The following is a 13854-nucleotide window of genomic DNA, read 5'->3' as shown; positions in this document are numbered from 1 at the left end:
GTACCTGTAGCCACACACCAGAAATGTTGCACTCAAGCCTACTAACGCCAAATAACTTTAACAGAACCATTGGTGCCTAAATCTAACCAAAGTGAGACCGTTTCAAACCACATTTATTATCGTTACCATGACAACAAAGTGAGTTTGTCCTTTCCTGCACATCCAAAACTAACATCTGGAAAAACATCTGGATTCATGGCCAATCATAAGTGATGGGCAGTTGAGATCATGATGTAAAACACATAGTACCTTAATATCCTCCATGTGTCACAGCCACTGCAGCTGCTTCGACTGCTAACCACGCTGGTGAGTGGCCAAAATGCAATAACTAACTTTTCAGAACATCAGCATGAACCAGTCTCTTCCTCCTCACAGTTATTTTAGCCTTATGCCTCTCCATCCACACCTCTTCTTTGATTCTAACGTGCACGCCTAGGGAGGGGAGGAGGTGGTAGCAGCAGTAGTAGCAGTGGCAGTAATGCCAAGAGCAGCAGAATACATCGACACACATTAATACAATATGACTCAATACTAAACACACACACACTTTTTGATCAGGATTTGTCCTTTAACGTCCACATAAAACAAATTTCGAGGACTGCATTCTTCCACTTACGTAACATCGCCAAAATCAGACGCAGGAACCAAGATCAGAGATCACATTTTGGCTTCCTTGCATTGGCTCCCTATTAAATCTAGAATAGAATTTAAAATTCTTCTCCTTACTTACAAATCTCTTCATGGTCAGGCACCATCATATCTAAAAGAGCTCATAGTACCTTACTACCCCTCTAGAACACTGCGCTCTCAGGATGCTGGGTTCCTTGTGGTTCCTATAGTTTCCAAAAGTAGACTGGGAGCCAGAGCTTTCAGCTATCAGGCTCCTCTTCTGTGGAGCCCCCCCCCTTCCCTCTCTCTCTCTCTGTCTCTGTCTGTCACTTTAAGGGCTTGGTTGTAGTCACATCTCCCTTTACTGAAAACTCTACTCAAACCTATAGATAGAAGGTGGAGAGCTTTGGATAAATAACATTTTGAGTTTTGAGTCCAGGATAGACGACGAGCTGTGATCTCTGAACCGAGTCAGACTGATGCACACGTCAGTGTCAGATGATTATTAACCTGGATTATGATGATTTCAATCTAAAATAGTCAAATAGCTTTGATTAGGCCAATGTGCTCTGTGGAAACATGGTGGACAGCCTTGTTGTTGATAGTTTAGCAGCTGAGGCGGACAGTAACAGGAGAGTGGAGCCTGAAGCAGACACATGTTTGTTGTTAGAATCATTTCTAGATTTTCATTTCTGGTTGTAAATGTCTCATTACAGAGTTTTAGCTTGATTTTGTGAGCTAGTTTCTAAGAATCCTTCTGAAAAAAATAATCATTTCATTTCATCAAACAGAGATGATATTATAGCTCTATCATAATAGAGAAAACAAATCATTTTGCCATGCATTCACTAGATCACAAATAAAAGTGAGATACAGAGACAGCTGAGAGACAGCTCTCTACAGCCATATCATAAGAACAACAAATCAATAAAACAAAAAGTCATCATAACTTTCTGTTCAGACATGGTGCTTTACTTTCCATAACCAAAAGACCTTCACTCGATAATGAACGTTCCCTGCAATACTACCTATTATATAACCAATTATAATATACTAATATAATAATAATAATAATAATACTAATAATAATAATAATAATAATAGAAATAACAGCAGTGCTAACAGTAGCAGCTATCTGAGCGGTGTAGTAGCTGCACTGAGAGAGGCAGCATTATAAGTTGTATTAGTAGTGTGGTATTACCTCAGTGATCGTAGTATCAAGAAAACTCTTTTCTTTTTTTAAATACATTCTCTAAAAGAAGAGAACACAATCCATAACTTATGAAACCAAAATCCAAACCTGTTTTGTAACCTCTGATGTTTCTCAGAGGTTTACTGCAAACAGCCCCATAGCTGCAGCATCACCAGTGCGGAAAATGTACTGTTCTTCACCTGTCAAATCATTCTCACCGTGTGTGTGTGTGTGTGTGTGTGTGTGTGTGTGTGTGCCTGTGTGTGAGGAACCCCTCCTAGTCCCCAGACAACTGGTCCTCACTGCGGTTGCTGTAAACAGGAAATAAATAAATAAGAAAGTGTTCTTGGACAGCTTGTCTGGATGAATAATAGTTATGTTAGACAACTTAATAGGAATGTGTTCTTGCTCGAGGATTCTGTGATTCTGAAAAAGAGACCTTCCGTGTTCTTCCCTCATGAAAGGAGAGCTGGAGCTAATTCACAAAAATATCATCAAATATCAAAGAACTTCAGTGATCGCATGTATTGTAGCAGTCAGAAGTTCATTCATTCTAAATGGAGCTCAGTACCTGGGAGGTGTGGGTGGCAAAGGTACGTTTGATTTGTGATTTTATTGCAATGACAGCAATCTGACTGTCCAAGTGTAAATAAAGAAGAGATGTGAAACTCACCAGAGCTCTGCGTTGTTACTTTGGATGACTAACCGAGTAAATGTGCCGTCAAATTAGCAACATTTTCTTTCTTGCATCTATGGGAGAAGTAGCCACTACATTAACACTGCCACTTTCATCATGACGTTCCCAAAACAAACTACAAACAAGGAACAAGAGTTCACAGCCTCTCTGGTGGCTGTCTGACGCTGCTGTAACGCTGCACACCTGAAGTCATTAGAAGCTGTCTGCCTCATTTCCTGTGCTAAATTGTTTTCGGCTATTTATACTCCTCATATTGAGTTTAGTGTCTCACCAAATATTATTCAAAAAATGAATCACACAATAAAACGTGATCTGTGAACCTCATCTCAAAAAAAAAAAAAAAACAGTAAGTGTGAACTGAATCTGAATAAAATCTGTGTGACTGTGAATTTCAGTCTGGAAATTAATAGTGCAAATAAAAAATGTGGACCTCAATACAGAGAAAATAATAAATAAATAATTTAAAATAACTCAATGGCCCATAAAGCAGGTGAACGTTGTGTTTATTATGGGAGGAGGCCCAGAGGAAAATATAATTACTTTAAAGTGTAATAAAAATAATAATAATAATAATAATAAAATAAGAGTTGTTTTTAGGGTTATGATTTAGGAAGATGTGTTCACTCTTCTTCTAACTGTCTTCACTGAGAGTTTGACTTCGTCATACATTTCATTAAATAAACTGCATGAAGGTCGCCAGTGACTGACAGATGGTTTATCCAATCACATGACAAGTATTTTTTTAAGGTGTCTGTCCATTTCCAAACAGTTTCCAACAATTAATTTCCACATGGTTCAGTGAAACAAACTATTGAATGCATTCAGGTTAGAATATAACATTTAATGCAGCTTTGTTCCAAATATGACGGCATCTAAAAAAACAGTGACAGACATTTTTTGAGTTCTGACGATGCAACATGAAACAGAATACTAATATTAGAATAAAGTTTTGGATGGAATGCTCTTAATAACACACCTATGACTGTGGAGCTGAATATGAATTGAAGTAAACACTTTGCACCACAGCGGTCAGACTGGACAGCTGAAAGGAGGCCTGATTCACCGAAATAACTTTTAATATGGGAAAAACACACAAATGTCACAAAAGTCGCCCAAATGAACACAAACCACCAAAAACCTGAATACTGACAGCAGCTTGAGTGTAAGCACCACACTTTCCATGTCTCCTTACGATGTGCTATTGCGGAGTGCAAAGCTGAAGAACAATGAGTACTTTGAAATTATTTCAAATTTTAAAATATAACATAACAACAGTTGCATTCCTACAAAGATACAAAGGTCCACCATATACCCTCAACATCCTCGTCCATTCTTTTTTTAAAGATTTTTTTTGGGCCTTTTCAAGCTTTATTTTTGATAGAGACAGCTGAAGAGTGACAGGAATGTGGGGAGAGAGAGATGGGGCTGACATGCAGTAAAGGGCCGCAGGTCGGATTCAAACCCTGGGCCGCTGCTGGGCCTTCATACATGGGGCGGGATGCTCTACCAACTGAGCTAATCTACACCCCCAAGCTGAGGATCTTTGTTGGATTTTGCACCCATCTGTCTCTCCCCATGATTTTTGGCTGTGAACTGTAATCATCTAATACAGACAACATTCTAAATACAAATATTAAACATACATAAAATAAAGTCTAAACTGACATGAAATCCCACATCAGGACATTAAACTCAGTCTTCACAGACATGTAATAATATCCATGCTATGGTGTAAGAATTAAATTAAATACGGCGATGTGAATTATGAATTATCTCCAGTATTATGCTGTCACTCATCCATAATATGAATTGGATCTGCGCTGTGCTACCGTTAAATTCACATCAGCAATGAATCTTTATCATTTCCAAACAGAGCCTGAAGGCTGGAGTCCCCTCAGAGGGAAAACAGGCTTCACCTGATGAAATGGTTAGAAAGGTGATAAATCTACTCTCTCACACACACACAGAGCACGACTGAAACCTGCAGGAGAACCGGCGGTCAGCCGGACAAACGAACGAACAGATGACGACTGTTTGTGAATTATTAACCAGTGGTAAGAATAGATGAAAGGTTTTACATATAAATGAGGTCTGTCACAGGTGAGATGGTCATGGCCCCCCACTGGTCACTGCTGTTCACACACACACACACACACACACACACACACACACACACACAGAGGTACACACACACACTGCATATATGTTTACACGCACAGTCCAATATTGAGCAAGGAGAGGAAAAGAGTGAACCCACCCAATCACATGCACCGGTGCTCACACACACACACACACACACACACACACACACACACACACACACACACACACACACACACACACACACTCTTGGCTAGCTTTCTGGCTGCTACACCCGCCTGTCACAGCCAAAGAATGTGGAGTCAACAGCAGAAACAAGGAGACAGTGTGAAAACGTGTGTGTGTGTGTGTGTGTGTGTGTGAGGGAGAGACAGACAGAGTTAAATACCACTGGTGACAATTACATCTGTCCTAAGGGATTCTCTCTCACTCTCTCTCTCTCCAGATGCATTTCATAGCTTCACCCTCAACATCTGTTGAGAATGAGACGCTTCTGCTGCCCACACACACACACACACACACGTGCAAAGAGTGAGAGAGAGGATTTTTAGATATTTTACATGGAAGATTTGTTTGATTTGAAGTCAGAGAGCTTACTGAACTGAAGTGAATAGATGGGAAAGGGGAGAGGGAATGTGTGTGTGTGTGTGTGTGTGTGTGTGTGTGTGTGTGTGTGTGTGTGTGAGAGAGAGAGAGAGAGAGAGAGAGAGAGAGAGAGAGAGAGAATGAATGTCATGCAGGGGCAAAATGCGCGAGACACGAGGCGACATGGAAAGCCACACTGGGGGGACTTGAACCCACAAACCGCGCTGTGTTTCCAAACAGTCTCTTTCCAATGACTGTACACACACACAAACACACACACACACACACACACACACACACACACACACATACAGTATATATAGGAAGCAGCGACGTCAAAGTCCTGCGCACTGCCAGATCTCATTATCCATATTTATCTTTTGAACACAGACATCATCGCTGCAGCTCATGTGCGCACCTCCATCATCTTTCAACACTTATTCCCTTCAAGGATGCAGTTAAAGGTGAAACCCGCATTCACCCAGCTCACTGATCACTGAGCTGTGTTTGTGTGGGGTGTGAGGATGGGGCTGTAAACCCGGAGCCATCATGAGACTGATGAACTTTGAGGGGATTCAGTTCGCTCTGTGTTTCTAATGCTGGTCATGATGCTGCATGAAGACCACCGACTGGAGGTCACTCTTCACCCTCCTCTTTTTATTCCACACATCTGCTGTGACCGGCTCGTTCTCCGGTTGCCATGCGTAAAAAGACAGGTCAGCTTGGTTTGGTTACCTTGTTAACTGGACAGCAGTGTGGAGCGGCTCCCTGTCGCAGCAGCGCTTCAACTTTCCCTCTCCGTTAATCCTCAGTGCGTGCACTTCAGGTGCAGATCTGTTCCCGGTGGTTTCTGTACCCGCTCTGTTTCGGTGTGTCTCCCGTCAAAACGCGGTGTGCAGCACGCAGCAAGCCGGGCGGAGTGAGGGGAACGAACCGGCAGCGGCTCGGCTGCTTCAGCGTCACGGGAGAGGAGGGGGAGAGAGCAGGGGGAGGACAGGGGGAGAGGGAGGGACGGAAGAGGTCTCACTCTGATGGTGAGAGGCGTCGTTTTCACGCTTCATATACGGCCAATGCTGCCATGCGGTGCATTGTGGTCCAAAGGCTGCGTGCGGCACCTGCTCGGCTCCACATCAACCTCACCTGGAGTGACTCATAGAATGTTTTAAGATGTTTCAAGTGAATTTCACATCTTAACTGCAGTGTCCGTTCATGTATGTCAGTGCCAACAGTGAGTATCCGTCCACTGGGTCAAATGTGCGAATGGCAGCTATGGTACAGCTTAACTTTGGCTCAGATTGTGGTTCTGGAGAGCAAAAAAGGGACCATGAGTTTGTACCTGCCTGTGTGTAATGTGACAGTCAGACATGAGAAGCCCATCAGCATCCTGACCACAACCTTACTGTCCACATGAAGGACATTGTACATAAATACATCCATCGTGACGTGCTGTCATTCCTAGTCTGAGTGCAGTGAGCTGTCCTGAAGTGTGAGCCGGTATCAACATTTGATTTGTCATGAATCACCTGTGTTCATGACACCGAGCGTTTTGTTCTGTCTTTTAGAAGAACAGCTTGAAACACTTCAAACGTGCTGTGATGCAGAATCAATCCACTCTGGTCCAGATGAAGAAGGTCAAACATTTGTATGAATGTGGTTCATGTCCTCAGATTATTTTTGTTGTTTCATATGTTTCATATTCCATCTGATCATGTGTTGTTAATGTTCATGGTTATCTTCACATGAAAGGGACCTCCACATTTAAACCGAGGAACTCATGTGGTCAATCCCAGCCATTCCATACCACAATTTAAACAGATTTTATTAATATCAAAAATAATAATTGATCTATTCTATACAATTATAAATTGGCAAATTTAACAATAATATTTTTACTTTTGAATTAATTCAAAGGTCCAATGTGTCAGATTTAGGAGGCTCTATTTACAGAATATGACATAGATATAATATAATGTTCATAACTATGTTTTCATTAGTGTATAATCATCTGAAAATATGGATGGTTATATTTTTGTTAGCTGAGAATAAATCCTTTATATCTATAGACATCACAGGTCTTCTAACACACAGTCCACCATGTTAAACAGCCATGTTTCTACAGTAGCCCAGAACGGACAAACTCAACACTGGCTCTCATGGGGCTTTTATGGTTTTTTACAGTAGTTTCTTTTTCATGAAGTGAAGTAGATGAGGTTGCACTGCATTACGCTCTCCGCTATGCCACTAAGTCCTACACACTGCTCCTTTAATTGATTGTAATTAAACACAAAATCTATTATTACTGTGGTGGAACAATGCCAGAAAACATAATGAAAGGCCTATAAATACTGCATTAAAAAGATACGTGTGTGTGTGTGTGTGAACCTAATGTTATGAAGCTGATATTATTGATCTTGGGTTTGTGATTGTACCTGTATAATCATATGTAAACCTGAGCCTGAACTGTAATCAGCATTTGTAGTTACACATTAATACCTTCATAATATCTATAATATATCTATAATCTATTACATATGTGTCTGTTCCCATGAGGCTTTAAGATGTACTGCCCTCTCAAATTATATAATATATGTAAGATATTTCAGTTTCAGTGTTCATAGTGAGTTGTTTTTTGTAATATTCCTTTGAGGATGTGCTTTACCACTGGCCTCATTCCAATAATTCTACCCTGTATTCCATCTGTGCTGCACAGCAGTTTACTGAGTGAGCCTTCTTCTCAACCATAGAGCATCTCTGGCAGCAGTCTCCGCCCAGCGGAGAGGAGCTGTGCAGAAACACTGCTGCAATTATTGCCAAGTGATTGAAAAGGATGTGCAAAGTCTCCGTGACTATCTGCTATTAATTTAATGTTCTCTCAGTGGAGCAGGGGCGAGGCTGCGACACCACATTTCCAGTTGTGCAAGCAGAAAAATGTTGGAGCCATGAGCTGTTACACAAGCACATAGTGTGCAGTCAGGACTGACTCCAGGACAGTATGAAAGCAGAGAAAAATGTAAATGTGTACGGCCTATAGAACAGATTCAAACTACAAAACTATTCATCAACAGTCTGTTAGGCCTTGTGAGCAGAATAGGAGGTGACAGAACAGAGTATGGAGACATGACAGAGCACTATCATTAGGAAAGCAATGCTGCAAATATACTCCCAGACTAAGGAGCGCTGAGGTGGCAGCAGCAATGCACCTGACCTCTGGAACACTTAACTGATTTAATCCAGTACAGCAGCAACTCATCACGATTTCACCCAGTTGGTTGTTGTTCTGGTTAATCAATACAGCTTATAAAAAAAGAGTAGAAGAAAAAAGAATGTGCACCCAGAGCCAAGGTGACATCTTCAAATTTCTTCAAAGGCCCAAAGATATTTAGTTTTAGTTTAAAGCCTTGTGTCATTTTTTTTTTACCTTCAAATTAAATCACTGGGATGCTACACTGACTTGTAACAAGGTGAATGATGACTCTGACACCTGCTCTTATCACTTTGGGCTTCAGATACTGGATCATATTTTATGGAGAAAATGTTTTTTTGGTTTTCCTCCAGCTGCACTGCCTCAACTCTCTGTGATTCACAAAATCAGTTAACCACTGAGCTAGTTAACTCAGCCTGTGCTGCTTGAAGCTTGAGGTCAAAGCGCTGTGTTTCTCTTCACACCACTGGCAAAAGAGCTTTGGACCACTGGGAGCAAGAGGTTTTCAGGCTCGCAGCAAGGGGGGAGCCAGCGGGGAATGCTGATGGGGAGCGGAGCTGGTGTCATGCAAGAACCAAAGCCGCAGCCTCAGGCTAGGTAGATGGATTGGAAACATGAATCGGAGCCAAAGGACGATGAATGCCCAAGACGTTCTGCAATGTTAGAGTGATGGAGAATCAGCTGGTGAGATACATGACACCTGTGGCACACACGTGTGTGTGTGTGTTTGTGTGATGTATTAATAAAATCTGATAAATGATAAATACATTAACTACTAAATAAACTGCATTAACTAATTTTTGAGTAAACAGAGTGACAGTCAGTGTTGGCCCGTAGCAGCGTTACTAGTTTAACTACATTTCCCAGTAGCACAGTGGAAGCATCGCTGCTTTCTGAATCAAATAGCTTTGCAGCAGCTTAGTTCCTTCACTGATCGAGTATCAGTTAGCAGCTACACAAGCTACTACATGCATTTCTGATCCTGATCAGGTGCCTGAACCACCTCAGTTGATGGCTACCATCCTGTGGGCCCACCACCCACAGGGTAAGGCACTGGGGTTGGGTGCACTGGACCTGGGCATAGTAGACTGTGGCTGATACGTCACTCCTTCTTCCTCTCCTCTTGTTCATTTTCATGCTTGGATTGAGTATTCTCGCCTCTGTGGTTGCTGTGGCTACTTCAGTAAAGAGTATATTAGTGTTCAGGTTTGCTTTCTGTTGTTACTCTATCGACCATTCTATTATTGGATGTAAATCATTGTAATGTGCCATTCATATGAATCCAAAAAACACATGTCATATTATTATGACATTATTATGTAGTGAGGCTGCAGCCTTCCCAGTAAATAAACCAAAGTCAATGATTCATTATCATTGATTTTCCTAAGGGTTAGTGGTTGCCTTTGTGGTTGGATGAAGACAAAGTTGTAGCAGCTGCATGAAAGGTTTGAGCTCCACTCTGGACACTCATGACCGCACTCACTGCACTGTCCAGGACTTCAGATAAAAGCAGCTACAAAAAGCAGCTATTACGTTAAAAGGTAAGTAATTGAATGTTTCTGAAAGCACCGGCTTACTCTGCTGCAATCTAAGCAACATTTACATTAGTAATGCAGCCACTAATAAGCTTTTATCCAGAGTGATTTACAGTAAGTGCAAACATTGATAGATTACTAATCCAGACAAAGACAAAAAAGCTTCTCATACATCCAAGGCTAACACAAAGACAACTGCTCACTACATTTTTTAGGTGCTTGTACAAATGCACAGAAAATTGTGTTTTTGTGATTTAGGTTAGTGTAATCCTACTGTGGTAGATATGGACAGCCGTACTACTAGCTGCCCACTTGCCCAGCTCCGGTTCTGCCGCTGGACCCCGGGTGTATTCCCACTGACCTGAGTCTAAAAACCTCCTCTTCCTGGTGGTCCAAATATTCTCTGATACACTACATCAGGGGTGGCCAACTAGTCAGAGACTAAGAGCCACTTTTTTTTCTGTGTTACTGCAAAGAGCCACATCATACACATGGGCACACATGAACTTCATCCCATTCCTTAATCATGTATGTACGCACACACAGACCTCTGCTCAGCCAGATTTAATGAAAATAACCACACCAACATGATAATATCAGTTATTTTCAACAGTTAACATTGTGTGCACTGTCTCACACACACAAACTCTCAGTTCAAGCAAGTCCACAAACAAAAATAGAATCATTTTCAATAACATTTTTCTCTTACTATGCTGCTTAGTGAGACTTCTGGCATTCCTTATCTTGAACAATCCTCTTCAAATCTGGCTTGTATTCTGTTGTTGCCACTCGAAGCAATTCTTTCAAATGAGTGTCAGTCAGAACAGATCGATGCTTTGATTTCACATGTTTCAGGGTAGAAAACACAGACTCGCAGACGTACGTTGACCCAAACATTGACAGTATCTTAAGCGCAGCCCGTTTGATGTTGGGGTATTTTTTCATTGGCACACTTTTCCAGAACTCAATGGTCCCTTCCCTTAAAACAGCTTTCAGTTGATTCTCCTCACAAAGATCGATCATCTCCAACTCAGCCGCGGCCTCATCTGTGACGAGCGGGGCTTTCAAACAGTCTGTCTCCGCATTAAATGGGTCGACGAGGAACGTAATCTGTGGTCTTTTCAGTTGTAGATCACAGAACCGGGTCACAAAGCTTTCGTGCAGGTTTGCAACCAGTGTTGCATATCTGTCTCTTTTCTTTTTCAGGGCGGCGCTGGTGACTTGCTCACTGGCTTTTAGCATAGTATGAAAATGCGTTAAATCTCCCTTTTGAATATGCGCCTCGAACAGCTTTAGTTTGTTGACAAACGCAAACACACTTTGCACCAGGTCAGGCAGCATTTTTAACCTACCCTGCAGGGTCAGGTTCAGTCTGTCCAAGTGACACAGCATGTCGACTAAAAATGCCAGATCCATAATCCACTCGAGGTCCGAGGATAGTCCTTGTCCTTCTCTTCCATGAACAGTTTCATGGCATCCAAAAGCTCAAAGAAGCGAGAGAGTACCTTGCTTTTTGACAGTCACCTCACAGTGCAGTGCAGCGGCAGGTCACCTGGAAGCCCTTGGTCCAGCTCAGCAATGAGATTCCTGAATTGCCTGTGGTTAAGCGCATGTGTGCGGATGTAATTGACGATTTCCATCACAGGCTTCATGACGTTGTCTAAATTCAATGATTTAGACACGAGTTGCTACCTGTGGATGATGCAGTGGAAATTCCAAAAGTCGGGAAATGTTTGATCAGCTTTGCACAGCCCCACAAGCCCATTCACGGATCTGATCATGGCTGGCGCTCCATCCGTGGCTATTGCAGTTAGTTTCGGTATGGGCAGATTTGCTTTTGCAAATGCAGCCATCATTGTTTCTTTCACATCTATGCCACGGGTTCTGTCTTTTAATGGCACAATATCAAGGAGTTCTTCTTTGATCATACATTCATTTGACACAGACCATGCAAATATTGCCAACTGAGGCTTGTCTTGTATGTCACAGCTCTCATCCAATGCCACACTAAAATACTCACATGCTTGAAGGTCAGAGTGCAACTGTGATTCAACAGCCGTATTAATATCCGATATTCTGCGTTCAACACTGTGGCGGGACAGTTGGACGTCTTATACGCTCCGTTTTAGTTTGTCGTCTTCAGGAGACAAGATTTCAACGGCGTTAATGAGGCATTTTTTAATGAAGTCCCCTTCGTTGTATGGCTTTTTAGCCCGTGCTATATTCCAAGCCAGTTGATATGATGCAAGCGTTACGGTCTCCGAGTGTTTCGTAAATTTTTGGAAAAACTGCATCTGCTTTTCTGCCTGACTTTTCAAAGCGACCAACTTGTGCTTGCGAAGTTCAGTCCCTTTTGGAAATTCCTGTTCGATGTTAGGATGGAGTGAGCTGAAGTGACGCTGAAGATTTGAAGCTTTGAAATGCGCTAATGCTGCGTGACATATAAGGCAGATCGGCTTGCCATTACGTTCAACAAAAAAATATAAACTCTCACACTCTGTCAAAAATGTCCTGTGTTCTTCTTCATATTTTTGTTTGGCTGTGCTTTTTTCCCCTGCCATTTTGAGAGCTAACATGACGGAAATTGTTTACAACGCAAATGATGTCGCGCTAAAGATTCTCTTGTCGCGCGTTTGTCACTCAAACAGGCTTACCTGGTCAGCGTGCCATCTAGCCATAGGGGGAATGAATGGCAACGCCAGCCAAGCATATTTGACGCATGTCATGTGAAAGCTCCTGAAGAGCCGCATGAAACTATTAACTAGTTTTGGGAGCCGCAGGTTGGCCAGGCCAGCAGTACACTATTGCTCTGAGCTTACAGTCCAGGCAGCCTGGCTAACAAGCTGAGCTAACATTAGCTAACAGCAGCTGCAGTTGTCAGCAGTTTACTTCACTGTTCATCAGGAAACTCTGTAAATCACAAAGAGTTGAGGTGAAGTAGCTGGAAAAATAAGAAAATATGATCCAGTTTCACCAAAATGAGTCAAATAGTTGTGTGTGACGTAGTGCCATAAAGCAGTATGTATTTCTTGCAGGTGAATGTACCTAAAGCAAGTTACATAGTGCAAAACAGTAATACTAGCCACAGAATGACAGAGACACCTGACAAAATGATCTAGTTGTTTTATGGTGCAAAAGTCACACGTGTTGCTAGTATGTGTAACACTAGAAATCTACTTCACTGTTTTAAAAATCATAATTCACCACTTGGATATGCCAACAGTTTGAATTTGGAACACTCAGGAGGCATAAGCACTGCAAAGCACTGCCCCCATGTTAAATAACCGGGCTGTTCAGACAGTCAGACAGGCAGCAATAGTTTTAGCATCTGTTCTATTTTTTCTACGCATTGCTAGCAAATCTGAGTGAGTCTCTGGCCTGGCTGTTGCAGGGCATTGTAAGAAACTTCATGTGCTCCATGCAGGTTCAGACGTAATTTTAGTATCTTTTAACAGAATCCCTGTTTTATCTGAATATTATTTTTAGAAAACAAATCATACATTCATATCTTTTATCATTCATCAGAGGAATTTGGGTGTGGGGTTTTTTATACATGGATCTCCTCTTTCAATTGACGTCCTTATAGATAATGTATTAAAACACAACAGTTCAAAAGTAACTGATACTAGTTTTTTAAAAGAACACTCTGCACTTTTACTTTAGTATTAACACCAGTAGTTGTACTTTTAGTTGGTAATATTCCAGTAATGTAAGTACTTCCACTTGAATACAGATTTTCAGCATTCTTTCCGTCGCTGCAAACATCATACGTTTTCTTATCAGTTTCATTATTTATGAAATACAGAATCTTACTTTTTATTGTGCACATTTCAGGCTGGATTATTACCCGGGCTAAGATAACTACTGTCCTAGCTTTGTGTAGAATTGGACGTTACGGACATGCACCTATGCATGGTTTGCAAGGTTTGTGCGT

General features: G+C 41.7%; 1 protein-coding gene across 1 annotated transcript in view; it reads right to left on the bottom strand.

Annotated features, from left to right (window-relative positions):
* jupb (junction plakoglobin b) overlaps positions 1 to 6242 on the bottom strand; it is a 139472-nt gene extending 133230 nt beyond the window's left edge. The window contains exon 1 of the mRNA XM_027285407.1: positions 5919 to 6242. The gene's annotated coding sequence lies outside the window, so the exon portion shown is untranslated. The remainder of the gene's footprint in view (positions 1 to 5918) is intronic.
* Positions 6243 to 13854: the final 7612 nt, after the last annotated feature.

Source organism: Larimichthys crocea, chromosome XII, assembly GCF_000972845.2.
Source record: "Larimichthys crocea isolate SSNF chromosome XII, L_crocea_2.0, whole genome shotgun sequence".
Classification (NCBI taxonomy): Eukaryota; Metazoa; Chordata; class Actinopteri; family Sciaenidae; genus Larimichthys; species Larimichthys crocea.
Note: the sequence above shows the minus strand (reverse complement) of the source record. Positions and strands in the feature narration are given on the sequence as shown.